Here is a 16,513-nt window from a genome sequence, read left to right on the forward strand (position 1 = left end):
TTTGACGATTTGCCGTTAGATGAATTGCCTTTTCGATGAACTCTCCGGATACCTTTTAATCATAAATATAACGGTACCACCTCTGGTCATTTTGCTAGCGACATATTTCGGGGGATTCAGTAGCATACTATGAAAGCAAGTTCAATATGCGTTGCATACACTCTGCGTAGTGTTTAACTTCGCTATTATCATATACGCTTCTGCATCATTGCAGTCAATTTCACGGGTGCTGAGTAACAAGTCGTTAAGCTACGAAATACAATAAGCTGTAGATTTGGTAATCAGCACCACACGTTTCTTTCAAATGATTACACCACGGCTTGTAAAATTTATCACCACCTGGATCCTATTGCCATCTTCCTTTGCGCGTTAGGCCCAATATCTGTCACAGACACCAGGTAACTTGCTACCTTTGAAACCTAATTAATTCTCTTAAAGGGAGATTAATGCTATTTGCGTAGTGTGTTATGATTGTCAACTGCGTCTGCTCTTCCGAGCTATTTGCCTATTTTGTGGGATGAAAAGGTCTGGAGAAAAAACCCTCCCACCTATATATGAGATAGGCTAACTGACTGGGTTTAAAAGCCTTATAAAGGTTCTTTCCACCGTCGATACCGACTGAGTTACGGAAACGTCTCGCTGTACTGTTCGAAGTACTTTATTTGATTCGCGGTAATAGTTACAACATCAAATGGTCCAGTGTACATTCTGGCATCCGATATATATGAATTTGTGTTCCCCATATCATAAAAATCCATGAAGTATTCATATCTCGTTGTATTCATATACAGCAGATCTCGCGTTTCCGTTACATAAATCATAAATGAAGTGGAATATTAGCTAACGTCTTTTCAGTAAACGCACAGTGAAATACTCAATAATACACAACGAAACGCTATTTACAATCTCATAGAAGGATTGAGAGGAATAGACTATTTGAGTACGATAATACTGTGCAGTCAGGCACCGCTGCAGATACCAAATCGTGATGCTATTTCCCATAAATGTTTATGGTTACAATTACTGAAGCAATTTTCCTTGAAGTTTGGAAGATTTTTCTTCAGCAATTCTGTATATGGCCGCTCATCAACAAGAAGTTTGAATTCCACTACGGCATGCATTTATTTTCAAATAAATTTAAAACCTTAAAATCGTAATACTTTATTATAACCGAAATCCGGCAACTGAGAAAAATGTAATTAACTTCGGGGCAATTCACTAATAGAGCAGTCTAGGAAATGTGTGCGATGGCAGCAGTGGAATGATTTATATTACTCATATTCCATACAACCACTTTTGTGACATTTTTAAGCCTAACATTGATTGGATGTCCTGCCCATTGCACTCCATTATAAAGCTATAATGTAATTCAACTTATTGCAGAAACTGCTGGCTATTTGTTTCCACTCCGGTATACATACCCTTTTAGGAGTATGCTGTGTTTTTATAGATATTACTCTGATTCTGTGAAATCTACGCTATCTTAACTCTTTCGCATTTTGAATTATTTTGCAATGTCTTCTATGTGCATAACAATTTCTCATACTTGGAATCTAATACTTTCGTCAGAACAGATCAAAATATCGATAAAAATAGTCCTTATAAGGACTGGCTTAAAGGGGCGAAGCAAGAATGCTTTTCATCTTCCCCGTTATCTGTAGAGGACAGTGTAGGGATAAGGTGTTATTGAGCTATTAAAGCTCTGATCATGGCAGGAGGGTAACAGCAATAGCGGAGCCTCAGTTAGAACTTCATTGGCTACAGCATTGCCATCTGTTACCCTCCAAGGGTATTGGATTGAATGAATCAATCACCGCATCTCACGGTCGATTGATTCAATCTTCCATATCGATAAAAATTTTTAATTTTTCCTCTTTTAAAAAATCTCAAGAAATAAAATATTTGGTGTTATAAATTAAAAATTAAAATATGTTAAAAATGAATCTAATATTTTTAGATGAACAGAATATTAATATTTAATTAACCATTTATTTAATATATTATTAATAGATAAACGACTTTTTGATTTATTTCAATTTTATTTCATTCATTCATTCATTCATTCCACACTGCACTAAAGTGGTATAGGTTCCGAAATAGCTGACATGTGATATTAATTCAAAAATTTCGATTAAAGCGAACATTTTATCTAAATATAATATTTATTTATTTTTAATATGTAAATAAAACAAGTACTGAAATTTATAAATTAAATAAAAAAAAAATTGTTTCTATTAAATATTTAATATTCAATATATACTTAACATGAATATGTGAGGAGAGATTCCAGATTTGTGGTTTACAGACCTCTATTGATGTGGCGTTTCGCGGGCCCATCGGTGGCTGCTCCGCCTTCGGAGATGAGCGGTTCTGTCTGAAGTAATGTAGGCGTTGATGCTTGGTTCATTTGTGGGTTTTTGCCTGCCGCTGAGTGGAGCTGATGCTGAAGGTTTTGTCCGGCGGAACCACCGCTGAGATAAGATCCTTCCTTCGGGTTACTCATTGTGTTAAGAGAGATCTGAAGAAACGCCTATTTTTTTGAAAAAAACAACAACTTTTAGTTATACACAGGTATCGATTACCCCATTCCACTGAACGCATGCCTGTAGTATTGTTATACTGACGTGGCCTTTATGAGGTCACTCGATGGACTCTTTACCCTGGGATACGAGCAGTTCTACCTGACGGAACAACCGCTCAGATTAATGGAGTACAGTGAGTTGTAAGATCCTTTGTGGTTGAGCTCAGAGCGATGTGAAGAATCGTCTCGTTTTTGGAGAAGACCATTTTTATGCAAAGATTTCGCTGAAGTGTCCTTGATCGTTGCATTCCATTAGAGCTTGCATGTGGTATAGTTTCTATTAATGTGGCCATTATCGGTCCCTTTGGTGGATGCTTTTCCCTGGGAGATGAGCAGTTCTGCTCAATGGTAGTGTTTACCTGTCACTGACTGGAACCACAACTCAATATCTTTGAGTGATCGAGTGTTAAAATGATCCTTTGGATCACTCATTGATTTAGAGTGATCTCCTAGATTTTGGAGATGAACCTTTACTTATACAGAGGTCGAAATCGATCTGGATAATCGCCTTTCCCATACAGCAAAACATTATACACGTCCGAGTGTGTGTGGTGGGAGGAGGATTCAGCTTCTCTATACGAGTACCCCAGTCGTGAAGATACTTCAGGAAGAAACTTTGCTTACTTTATACTTGGATAAATATTTGCTTACTTTATACTTGGATATATATATATATATTATATAGTGTAAATTATATAGGCGATCAATAATAACATTTCCTGAAATTATTTATTAATCATATTAACTATTACTCGTACAATCTGAATTATTCAGTATGATCCCATACAAGTGGTTTCACCACTGTTGATAAAATAAAAGTCATTGTTTCTATTTCAGTTTCATTTAAGGACATTAAAAAAAAACTGAAGGTGTGTAAGTCTTATCATGTTATTTCTTGGAAGCAACTGGCACGAGAACAGAGCAGGATTGAGCTGGTGCATTGCTGTTTGATCTCATTAGCTGAGCTATCTTTCCAAAGGTAAGTACGACAGTGCCATTTGAAATCATTTATATTTCACAAATTTGGATCCCTTACCCCTCAACTATTTGCGATCAAAATGATTTTATAAACTCTTTCGCAATTCTACAAAGCAACATAAAAACGACTTCAAAATGTGCACTGAAGGCTCACTGAAACGGTCTGCAGTGGCGAAACGTGAATCGCGTTCGACTTGCTATTACATTTTCCGTTTAGGTACAACTGACGCTAATCATAAATCTTAATTATTTTTTACAGCGCAATAACAGAAACAACGAACACACAGATTAGTTTGTGTCTTGAGAATTCCCATTATATAGTTGGCTGGATCATCAGCAGAAGAGATTATCCATATGGGAATCATAAGCACGAATAGAGCGCACCTTCTGCTTCCAGCAAACATATCTCAGACCCATTTCCTAATTCTGACTTTAAAAGCAGAAACCACATTTCACACTCAAATTTCACTTAGTCCACTTTGCCCATTCTTAAGGGCTTTCTAAAGAAGAGGAATTCATGTATATTCTGTTACTATCGTCCAATTACAGTTGCTTCTGTTCTCTTAAGTCGTCTTTCATAAAGTATTAGCTAAACGTCTTCAGTCACATATCCCACGTGAATTTAGGCATAGAGCCTTCATCCATGCAGATGGCTGGGCTGAGAATATCTACATTTTAATTCTTAATTTACACTACTTTCACATATTCCATATCCTGATATCACCATCATGCATTTGTAGTCCATATCTTCAAGAGACTGTTGACCACATACTTTACGACTGTCAGCTATTGGACTCCATCCGGATGCCCCTAATACAACACGTCATCACTTCCGGAGACCAGTGTCAAAACAGAGACGCATCGAAAAGTATTGCTCAGAATTAATTAAATTTGCCACTAAGATCAACTTCCAGTCGTTGTAATCGAACATAAATTACTGATATTGTATAGTGTAAATTATATAGTGTAAATATATGTATATATAAAAATTAACATATGGATGTAAAGGTCGGAATATGTACATATAGATATAAAAATATAAATGTAAACGTTAATCAGTACTGAAGCCACATGTAATATATGCATTGTATGCAATGGAGCATGTAGGAATAAATTACCTTCTGATAGGCTTAATATTGAGAGGAAAACGCAAAAAATAGACTCTCTCTCTCTCTCTCTCTCACACACACACACACACACACACACACACACTGGGTGAACCTCCACAATGCCTTAAATAGGAATACTTTAATTTTGGTCACTCTAAACGTTTACCAAGTCAGATTTAAATCCCGCACCCACTAAAGGAAAGATGACAAAACAGTGACGGGAAGGAAATTTGTTGCCTCTGAATGTAATAGCAGCGAGTTAGATTCAGAGGCAACAAATTATCTGCAAAATGACCTTATCTAAAGATGAAGCTAGCGATCGCCATTTGGAACACTATTTTTTATAGATATAAGGTGATTATTTCTCAATTGATTAAAGTAATATCGCAACATATAGAATATTCCATTTTCTCTTGCATGTTACACTCGATAGCCTGTGACTGCTAAATAACTTGGATTTCTTGAAAACGGTTTCAATGTTATGATAAGGTGGTTATTCGTCTCTGCATAATGTATTATGGCTGTCAGTTGCAAATGTTCTATTGCAAGTTTTATTGGATGAAAAATCCGGTTTTTAAGGAGGACAGTCTCATTCAACACAGAATGATACTTTATAAACCAACCTTCATTTAAACCCAGGTCTTACCCACTAAACAACACTGTGGATATTTACTGATTTACGTACACTCAATAATGGTTAAAAGAAGAGCCAAGAAGGCTTAGTCTCATGGTAAAGCTCCCAGGTTAATATTTCTTAACTGACATTTAACGGAAATGAAGATATTTACGATAACCTAAAGCCTACCATTGTGGGAGAGCACAATCTGAAAATCTATGTGAGTTTCCTAATTAGTTTGTGGTCTCAGCTATCTACTGAAAGGGAATTTAAAAAAGTGCTTAAAAATGAAGTACAAATTAAATTTACTATATAACTATATTAATATTTACTCGACCAGTGTGATAATTTTATATTTTAAATAATTTTGAATAATTTTTCGAACTTGTCACCAGTTTAAATCTGTTCATTATAAAAAGTCGGATGCTAAAAATAATTCCATTTCCTAACAAATGATAGGAATTGTTGTAAGAAGAATGTATCATGGAAAATGAATCCATACTAAAGACATAGCGTTATTTTGGTCAATGATATCTATCAGATAAAATACTACTACTAACAATCATAATAGAAATACGATAAACAGTAGAAGCAATTTAAAAAAAATTCGAATAAATCACACGTCCACCCATCTCTCCCCAAAGACAAAGAATGAAATATTTTTCTTAAAATTTCTCTGAAGTAATGCATATAAATATCACAAATCTATCATTATTTATATTTCTAAAATGAAAAAACAGAATCTTAAAAATACAAGAAGATCAAGAAATCATTAATGAACATACGGTTAATCCCCATGATGATGAAATATTTGTGTGATCAGGAACCTCACTACATGAATGATGACAAACAAACAAACATTCGTTTGTTTGTCATCATTCATGTGGTGAATGATGACAAATCCGTCATAAAGAGGATTCAAACCCAGGTCTTAAACCAAAGGGCTTCGTTGAAACCCTTTGGTTTCAACGAAGATTATGGGATTTATTATTTATGGAATTATGGAATAATTATGGGATTAAGATTATGAGGACAGATTACAAGTATGTGGATGAAGCTTTTGGTTATCAGGAGAAAAAGGGGTGATATAATAGAGGTTTATTAACCTCCAGGGAGACCAAAGACTCATCGAGGGAGGGTATCTACTCTACAACTCTCCGTCTCCACCACTCACTCCACCAACCGCAACTACCTCATCTACACCAACGCCATCGACCGCCGACCACCACCACCAGTACTTTCACAGACAATCACAAACATCCATGCCCATGGCAGAATTCGACCACGTAGCTTTATGACAGGAGAGCGGATACGCTAACCACTCTGACAACCAGGCGGGCAATTATATCTAGATACAATGAGTTGAGTGGGGAAGGGGGAGGGGGATTATCAGCTGTTAGCTCGCCCTGTGAGGACTTGGAGGTTACGTATGTTCATTTGAGATTAAGATGGCTTTAGGTCTGTTATGTTTGTAGTAATCATTTTCAGTGTAATTTGCAGCTATTTGTATCAGTTCATTAGGGTGTGTAGCTGAAATGTCTGAAATATTCAACTATGGGAAATAACCACAGATCGTAGTTAACAATAATGAAACCTTATAGTCCTTGTAAAGACTGGCTTAAAGGGGCGAAGAAAAAATGCTTTTCATCTTCTCCGTTATCTGTAGGAGACAGTGTAAGGATAAGGTGTTATTGAGCTATTGAAGCTCTGATCATGACAGGAGGGTAACAGCAATAGTGGAGCCTCAGTTATAACTTCATTGGCTACAGCATTGCCATCCATTACCCTCCCAGGGTGGAATCCTTCAGTGACCACAATAATGAAACCCATTACCATTAACGTTACTGACAGGATGGGTGAAGCACAAGTGTTTTCATATTCTCCTTGATCTGTAATGAGAGTTGTTTGAGAATGGGAGATTTGTGAGCAATTAAGCTAGCCCTCTGGGGGCAGTTGTGTTAACTATGATCAGTTGAGAGAAGAATACCCTTCGGTCTTTTGTGTTTGTAGTAATCAGTCTCATTGTAATTTACAGCTTGTACGATCAGTGGGTTTGAATGTGAATAATGAAAGTCCTTATAAGGACTGGCTTAAAGGAGCGAAGCAAGAATGCTTTTCATCTTCCCCCCTTATCTGTAGAGGACAGTGTAGGGATAAGGTGTTATTGAGCTATTAAAGCTCTGATCATGGCAGCAGGGTAACAGCAATAGCCGAGCCTCAGTTATAACTTCATTGGCTACAGCATTGCCATCCATTACCCTCCAAGGGTATTAATCACCGCATCTCACAGTCGATTCAACCTCCGATGTCAATCCGTGAATAATGAAGTTCTTAAAAGAACCGGGAGATGGACTGAGTCCTTGACTCTTTATCCAGTCGTCTGAATGAAGAAGATCTGTGTGGATGGGGTGTTATTGAGCTAAAAGCTCTTAGTCATGGCTGGGTAACGGCAATAGCCGAGCATCAGTTAAAACTTCATTGGCTACAATATTGCCATCCATTACCGTCCAAGGTAATAAAAAAAAAATCACATTCTCTGAATTATGAAACGCTTCACAAGTTATACTTATATAAATATCATACTCTATATTTTTAGGTGTGTTTGTTCCCTACTTTTTATCAATTTTTTTAACTTTTTTACTAAAATTAATAATTTATAGTAAGCATAATTTTTATTAAAATTGCCAATATATTTTATAAACTTCTTGCTTTAAAAATAAATTCCTTTTTATAATCATCATGACAAACGCCTGAAAAGAGATGATAATATCAATACAAATACTCGGATTAAAATTCCTATTATCATTAGATTACCTACAAACGACAATATAAAAATCACAGTGTCATTTTCATCGAATTTCCGACATACTGCATTTGGAGCACAATTCGGGAGGGAAGAGCTCGAATTATTGTCGAAACTGCAGTTACGTAAGAGTATTTCCTTTGCATTCGATTCTAAGTTACATCCGAAATAGCGTAATTAAATAACAATAAAAAAATCGAGTTGGATTTAAAAGCACTAGGCAAATATTGTAAATAACACAAAAATGAGACCAGATTGCTTGCGAAATTTTATGAATTTGCTACTCAGTTTAAGAAGCAGCAACACAAAAAAAACGCTCTGCCATAATTGACGTCATCATGTGTAAATTAATTCCAAGAATAAACAAGGAATAGTCTCAGAGAACTGTACAAGGGAAAATATTCCTCCTAAAACATAATAAATAAAATTCATCAACAGTCTTATTAGTAAAAAAATAACTCAGAGGACAGTAGAATTGCCTTCGGTATTTTTTGCTTTTAGTGATCAAATTCCTTTTAGTCAGCAGCTTGTTTGATCAGTTGATTACGTGATTGGCCGCATTTGACAAGAACTTTACTGATAGAGAGTAAAGAAACGAAGTGATATGTTGGATGTTGGTATCACGGCGAATCTGATTATTTCTGCTGAACTATGGGGCATCTAGTATCATCCTTAAGCATTTGTTTTGAATTCGTTGTAGTCTCAGTATGCTAGATTTGTAAATATGGCTGCACGCTGGAAAGACATAAGTGACTATGGGAGGTATCACCATCTGATAAAGTAATAGTTTATTTCTTGTATTTAGTTTGCCGCGACGGTTAATCATGAGGTATAAATTAATCTGGTATAAACAAATGCCGTTCTGGCATTTGCTGATAACAGATGGGTTTTAATTTATGTCAATGAATTAGTTTGTCAAAAATATTTTAATAAACATTTGCCAATACTTTATTTCTTACCCGAATTAAAAGAGAAGCATCTAATAGAAAAGTATCAGAAGCTATCAATCATTTACAACAAAAATATCACTTCATATAAACTTTTATTTCCTATAGAAACAATTCCATAAACTGCTGCTTTAAAGATCCTTTAGAAAATTATCCCAGATTTATTTTATCATTTTCGTATTCCACTTGTTTCATTACCAATAAATTCGGTATAGTTTACTGGAATATAGACTTCCAAGCACCAAGAACAGACAAGCCACGGACTTCAACCCAGTAAAAATGGGGAAATCTCTGCAGCTATCTGGCATATAGTGGCTAATTTTCCGTTGAAGGGAAAAACCAGAGTAACCCGGAGGGGAAATCCTCGTGTTAACATCTCGAAAAATTACTCGGGCCCAAACAAGAATTATGTGGAAATTGCCACTGAAAGACAGACTGCTAGATAAATTACTCTGAAATATCTACGGCCCTGAGGCTATCAGGCATTATGCATGCAATTTGTGTTCTAAGGCTAGCTTGTTTGTTTGTTTTGGAAGAACGATTAGAGTTTACAAAGAAATCCTCATTTTTTCGTCTGATATTGACTAATTTGTTGAAAGGTTGTTGAGAGTATTGTGTTCAACCTTGATTGAAGGTGAAGGGTGAAAGGATGCACCCATAAATAACGATATTTCATCACCCAGGCCAAGGAGGCATCATTTTTTTAAATTTAATGTTAGTGAAGTCCTGAAGAATCCAGACAGACTTAAGCTGGTGAAACTTGTAGACGATTGTGTACATATATTTATAAAGAATCATGGTCCAATAATAAATCCAAGCAAATGTCTTATACTTAGTATAAAAGGATCAAATATTAACAGTTAAAATTAAAAAAAAAGTATATTTAGATAAAAATAAGATATAAAACATCATCCAAATTTCAACGTATACTTGAACGTATACTTGTATTGGTTTAAATGACATTATTGAAAAATTATGTTCACAACATACATATGCACAATAATAACATTCATATACGAGTACATCTATATTTATGGTATATACCGATGCGGTGCTCTTAAACCTACAGAATTTCTCGTTTGTTCAGTAGTTATTTTTCGGATATTTTTATAATAGTTAATAGTCTTTGGAAAATTTTAATTGTAAAACAACTGAAAGCCAATTACCTTTTCAAAAGAGAAGGTAATAAAATGAAACCCAATATAATTGAAATATAAAACATTTATCCATTAAATGGATCCTGTAAGGAAAAAATTTCTAAACTGGAGATCTGGATCATCAGAAAGAATTACCCATACTGAGGGACACCATCAAGAACAAGACAGTTGATTATAATAAGTGCATACCTTCTGTTCTATTTCATAAATATATATTTTCATATGTGCATATTCAATTTTTTCCACATTTTGTGATATTACAACATTTAGCTTGTGCTGGATTCTTCATATTCTCTGGATCTTTGCAGCCTTTCCACACCCTTATCGCTTTGGAACTAAGGAGACCAAATACGCTCACAGTAATCCAGCGATAAGCTGGATTCTTTGGAAGGGATTACCAATACAGAAGGACACCAGCACGAGCAGACAGTTCACCGTTTCCTCCACCTCCTCATGGGCAAACATTTGCCGCACTCATGTCCTCACCCCACCTTCCAAATCCAGAAACCGAATTTCACAAACTCATCCCATCTTATTTCTTATTCTACGTAATCACCTTTCTCTTGATGGTGAATGACAACTTCAATCAGTAATCCCCTTTCTAAGAAAAATGCGAGGTAACCTCCACCTATCAGCCCCAATTAACTATTGACTAAAATATTGTTGAGTGATATGTTCTTAGAAATAATTACTGAAGCTGCTTTAAAAATATTTACAAATGATAACATAGAACCATAATAATAAATTAAATATGCGTTCACTTTAACATTTCGAGAACCAGTAATTATGAAATACGAGTATCCCTATGAATTATTAGAAACACAAAACACTTATTAAGTATGAGAGAGTGCATGAGCATTGCCAATTAATTCACTAAAGCGGTTTACCCCAAGAATATGGTACATATCACCTAAAATCCGATTGTAACCAATGTTATCTGCTGATTGGAATGGATATATACTACTTCGTACAAAGTAACAGACAAAAAACATAGAATAATTAAAGATAATATTAATGCATCCTAAGTTGCTCAGAATAATGATAAAGAAATCATCTGAGGTTTTATGCTGAAACAGTCAACAAAAAGATCAAAGGTTATACACAAGTAAAAGTATAATGACACTTCATTCTTAGAATTTATACGGAAAAACACCTGTATACGTAAGTTATATGGTCTAAATAACAATCATTGAGAAGATTACCTTGGTGGAATAAACTACGTCCAAAGAACTGATTGGGTGGAATATTAGAATCTGAAAGAAGTTAGGATATAGTGTTGAAGTAGTCATATGCACCCATCAGATTGAAGTAATTAAAACGCGTGTAGATACTGTGCGATAACTTTCATTTGGGTACATCATGCTTACTTTGACGATGTTTCTCTAGGTAGATTGAAATAATTAAAATTGACTTAATTGAAATTAAATTGAATTAATTATTCAATTTAATTAAATTAATATATTAGATTGAATTAATTAAAACGCGTAGAGATACTGTGGGATAACTTTCATTTGGGTACATCATGCTTACTTTGACGATGTTTCTCTAGGTACTTTCATACTTCCATTTGAATTGTATGGAAGGTTGAATGCAGACATTTTTATATCCAATAATATTCCCTACATAATGACAACCTTTGTACATTGTTCTCTTACAAAAGGAGAATGTACAAATTTCATGTTACGGATGTTGTGGGACATGATATGAGTTTAAGGTATTTCGATAAAATTGTTAGCGTGCATAAATTCCTCATCTTAAATCCCATAACATTCTTATAGGGAGAGTGTGAAGTGGTGCGAGGTCCATTTAGAGTTTCTTCATCATTCGATATTTTTATTTTTATATATCACTACATTTATCTCAAAGTTTTCGCATGGTGTGAAATATTGCGATATGTTTTCAGAATTAGAGTGTTTTAATCACTCTAATTATACAATAGATGATCGTAAGGTTTATATTATCTCCTCAGACTTAGCTAATTATTAAATAATTAAGATATAATTGTTCATAAAACGCAGACTATAAATTGCACTTCTTTAAAACGCATTAACTGTTTTTTTTTTTTAAATTCTTCTGCATCACCAGAAGAAATTGTTAATGGAGATAAACGCTTCAACATATAAAGTGTGAACCCTATTCTCGTTCTTATTCTTCTCATCCGCAGCATCTATTCCCCAACAATTGCCTAAGAACCTAGAATCCAAATTGTGCAAACCTCAACTTCAAAATTCACATTTGACGTCGATAGATGCCGTATAGTCAATGCCGTACCTGACATGGTTTTGGCAGTGATGTCACCTGCTAGAATAAGTGGTATAGTCGCAGATCCCCTTTCCACACAATTTTGTATGACAATCACAAGCATCCAAGTCAAAGGCGGGATTCGAACCCACGGCCTCTTGGCTGGAGAGCTCACATGCTGACCATTTGGCAAACCAGGCCGGCAACCCCCACTTAACACATATTATTAACTTGAGTACATACTACTGAATTATATAATACTAATAAATGCGCAATATTTTTCAGTTTCAATATCCAATCATTAGCACCAATTAACTATTAACTAAATATTGTTGAGTGATATCTTCTTACAAATAATTACTGAAGCTGCTTTAAAAAAATATTTACAAATGATAAGATAGCAATAATAAAGTAAAGATTTGTTCACATGAACATTTTGAGAACCAGTAATTATAAAGTACGAGTATCTCTATGAATTATTCAACATTGCCAATGAGCATTGCGAATTAATTCATCAAAGCGGTTTACCACAAGAATATCATTAACCATATAGCATAAAACGTTTCTTCCATCATCAGACCGCGAAGAATGAAGAAAAAACTGAGCTAACCGAAGTTTGCTTGCATGGAGAATTCTGGCTTCATGCCCTATGCAGAAGAACGCAATCTCTTCTCAAAATGAAAGAAGGGATTTTTTTTTTTAACTGTGCAGTCTGTACCATGTTTGACTTGAAATACAGTAATTCTACTATAGAGTACTATTTTGATCTTAAATATAACAGTATCACTTTCTGACGAAAAGTTTTTATAGAAAAACTCGCATTTTTCTATAAAACTTGAAGTTTATATTTTATGTGAATCACACTCAGGAAAGCTACTGTGCATCTATTCTACATTAGTTCTGCAGACATGAGCTTTAGATAATCGAGAAATCAAACTCCTAGAGAAGAAATATATAAGATATTTTCAAGGTGGTTCAGGCTTCCGGGTAAGCAGAATGGTGGTCTCCACTGGACAATAAAATATATTTAATTTCCTGATTACACTTGATCCAAATTCATTTCTTATTGCATATTTTTATTCATATAAGACTTTTTATTTATTGGAATATTATCAAACGATTTCTTACATGTGTAAATCAAGTTATTTTCCAAGCCAAGATTCCTTTCAGGATTCTAGACTTTTTTTTTTGTTAAACAGTCACTGTTCTTGTGATGCACACTGTCATGAATGATATCAGAAATGGTTTCGTGCAATGGAGAATTGGAAGATCATCACAATCTTTGATGTCATTGAATATCGTATCCAGGATATAAAAGTTCTCAGAATTGTCGAAATTCTCTCCTGCAAAGCAGCGTATTCCTAATCGGTGACATCGGCGATGTATGAAATGCATCACCAACGCGTAGATGTGTTCAAAAAGCATTTCTTCCGGCACAAATGGGCCATCTACCGATAATATCATTTGTTATGATGCGCTGAGACTTCAGAAATCATGTTACGACTTTAAGCTATTCTTCTGGAGTGAACACTGACAAGAGAGACAGAGAGGAAAATGCACAGGTTTCAAATGCCGTAATATCCAATGAAGTGGTGCCATCTGATATAAACAATATTTTACATAAAATATTTTATAAACAATATAAACATAAAACATAAATTGTTTTATAAACATAAAACAATATTTTATATAAAATAAAACACATTAAGGTTTATATTTTTCAATTCATATATCCTAAAATTCGAATTCGCTGGATATGCCAGTTTGAAATTTGTTTTATCCTGGCATTATACTAAAACTGTTATACGTTTTCATTTCTCATAATTCGTAATATATTATTATATCCTTCTTCTCTCCTTAACCTAAATGATGCTGGTGGCCATGCTACTTTAGGAAACTCTTTAGTATTATATATATATATATATATATATATAAATAAAATGTTTTCGATGATGTTTCATTTCTGCGATGTTTTGCATAGCCGAAATGAAGTCTATTGGCTCTATTTTAAGTAATTTATATATATTTATTTTTCACTTATCCGGTCAATCCCGGTCCGAAGATATTAAAATACGAAAGATCAACTTACGAAACTTTCATAGTCTCTACAAACATTCGGCTTTGAAATAATGTTGAATCTATTATCCACTTTGTTCATATAATTTTACATCGCCGAAATGAAGCCGTATGGCTCTTTCTTTTAGTAATAGACAGTTTGGCTGATCGCAGAGATTGTCCAACACCAGGGCAACTCGTTGCAAAGGTGGTGAAAGCTATACACTTCTGACGTTGCTAAGATTCCATTCATATTCAGATAACTTCATTACAGTATGTTCTTATAATTGTTCTGTTTTATTATTAGTTAGTGTTGTTAATCTCTTAGTGTGCATAATTTATAAATTAAACTTTGTCATAGGTATTTATGTATAGGAAAAACATTGTATATATAGAGTTTATAGAGTTCGCCACTATCCGCGGTTTCAGGAACGCCGCGTATCTGAAACCGCGTATTTTTCACTTACCATATCCCGCGGATACGGGGGCCTACTGTGTGTATATATATATATATATATATATATATATATATATATATATATATATATATATATATATATATATATATATATATATATATATATATCTTAAATAAGAAAAATCCCGCTAGATTAGATTTTTATATTGTTGTTTAATTACGCTCTTTCTGATATAACTTAGAATCGAGTAAAAAGGAAATACACTCACGATGTGCACTTTCAACGATAATTCCAACTTCCCTTCCGGAATTATAGTCCAAATACATCGGAAATTCGATGGAAAAGGCACCATGTCATTTTCATCGTAAATATTCAGAATGTATTTTCACACTGTCATTTGTAGTTAATCCGATGATATCAGGAACTGTAACCCGGGTATTGTGATGTAAATATTATTTGATATTTCTTCTCTTTTGAGGCGTTTCGCATGATGATTATAAAAATAAATTGCTTTTTCAGCAAGACATTTATAAAATATATTGGTAATTTTAATAAGAGTTAAAAATTTTCTAAAAATTATTAATTTTAAAGTTTAAAAATGAATAAAAGGTAGGGAATAAACACACCTTAAAATATATAGCATATTATTTATAGAAGTTTAGCTTGTGAAATGATTTATTTTTTTTGGTTGAACTGTACACCAAAAATTTTAAATCAGATTACAAAATCTTGCCGCAAATATGGGCTTACACAGCAGCGACATCAAAGCACTATACCAAGCACTAATCAAAATAGTTACAGAGGAGACACTAAAATTATGATTATGCCTCCCTATAACTACACAACTAACATGAACAACACTTTTCGCGTCGCCACTCTCAACATTAACGGTCTGCGCTCCGTCTCCGCACAACGCGCTGTTTGGAGCTTACTCCTACTGCATGAGGTTCATGTACTCTTTCTTCAGGAGACGCATTTTTATCAGTACTGGGACATAGAAAACTTCTCCAGGAGCTTCCCCGTACAAAGCTTCTGGTGTTTCGGAGAACGCCGTGCGAGGAGGGTGGGAATCCTTGTTCGTCAGCCTATTCTAGGCGGTTTTTCAATGTACAGAAAGATGCTGTAGGACGTCTAGTCTCTATAGACTGGAAGTTTGGAGGTAGAGTCATCCGATTCCTTAATGTATATGCCCCTAACAACGTCCACCAGCGAAGCAGGTTCTTCATGTCCCTAGAACCTTATTTACACGGGGCTCAGTATATCATCGTCGGGGGGGACTGGAACTGCATCGCTGACGTAAGATTTGACAAAGTTGGTGGCAGCAACAACTCCGGTACCGGTTGCTCTAGGGAACTGCAACTGTGCTGTGATAATGTCGACCTCATCGACATCTGGAGGGAACATAATCCAGACACAGTGCGTACCACATGGGCGAGAGGAGGAGTCGCAACGCGACTCGACCGCCTTTATATCTCCAGGAACCTAGGGCCACAAGTCATTTCTGTAATTGCTGATTAAAAGAAATTTAATCAGCAATTACAGACCCATAGCAACATTACCAATTATCAATCAAATTATGGAGCGGATCATACTGAAGAAACTCACAG

This window comes from Typopeltis vanoorti, chromosome 23 (assembly GCF_054136105.1).
Source record: "Typopeltis vanoorti isolate ZY-2024b chromosome 23, IOZ_Tvanoo_1.0, whole genome shotgun sequence".
Taxonomy (NCBI): domain Eukaryota; kingdom Metazoa; phylum Arthropoda; class Arachnida; order Uropygi; family Thelyphonidae; genus Typopeltis; species Typopeltis vanoorti.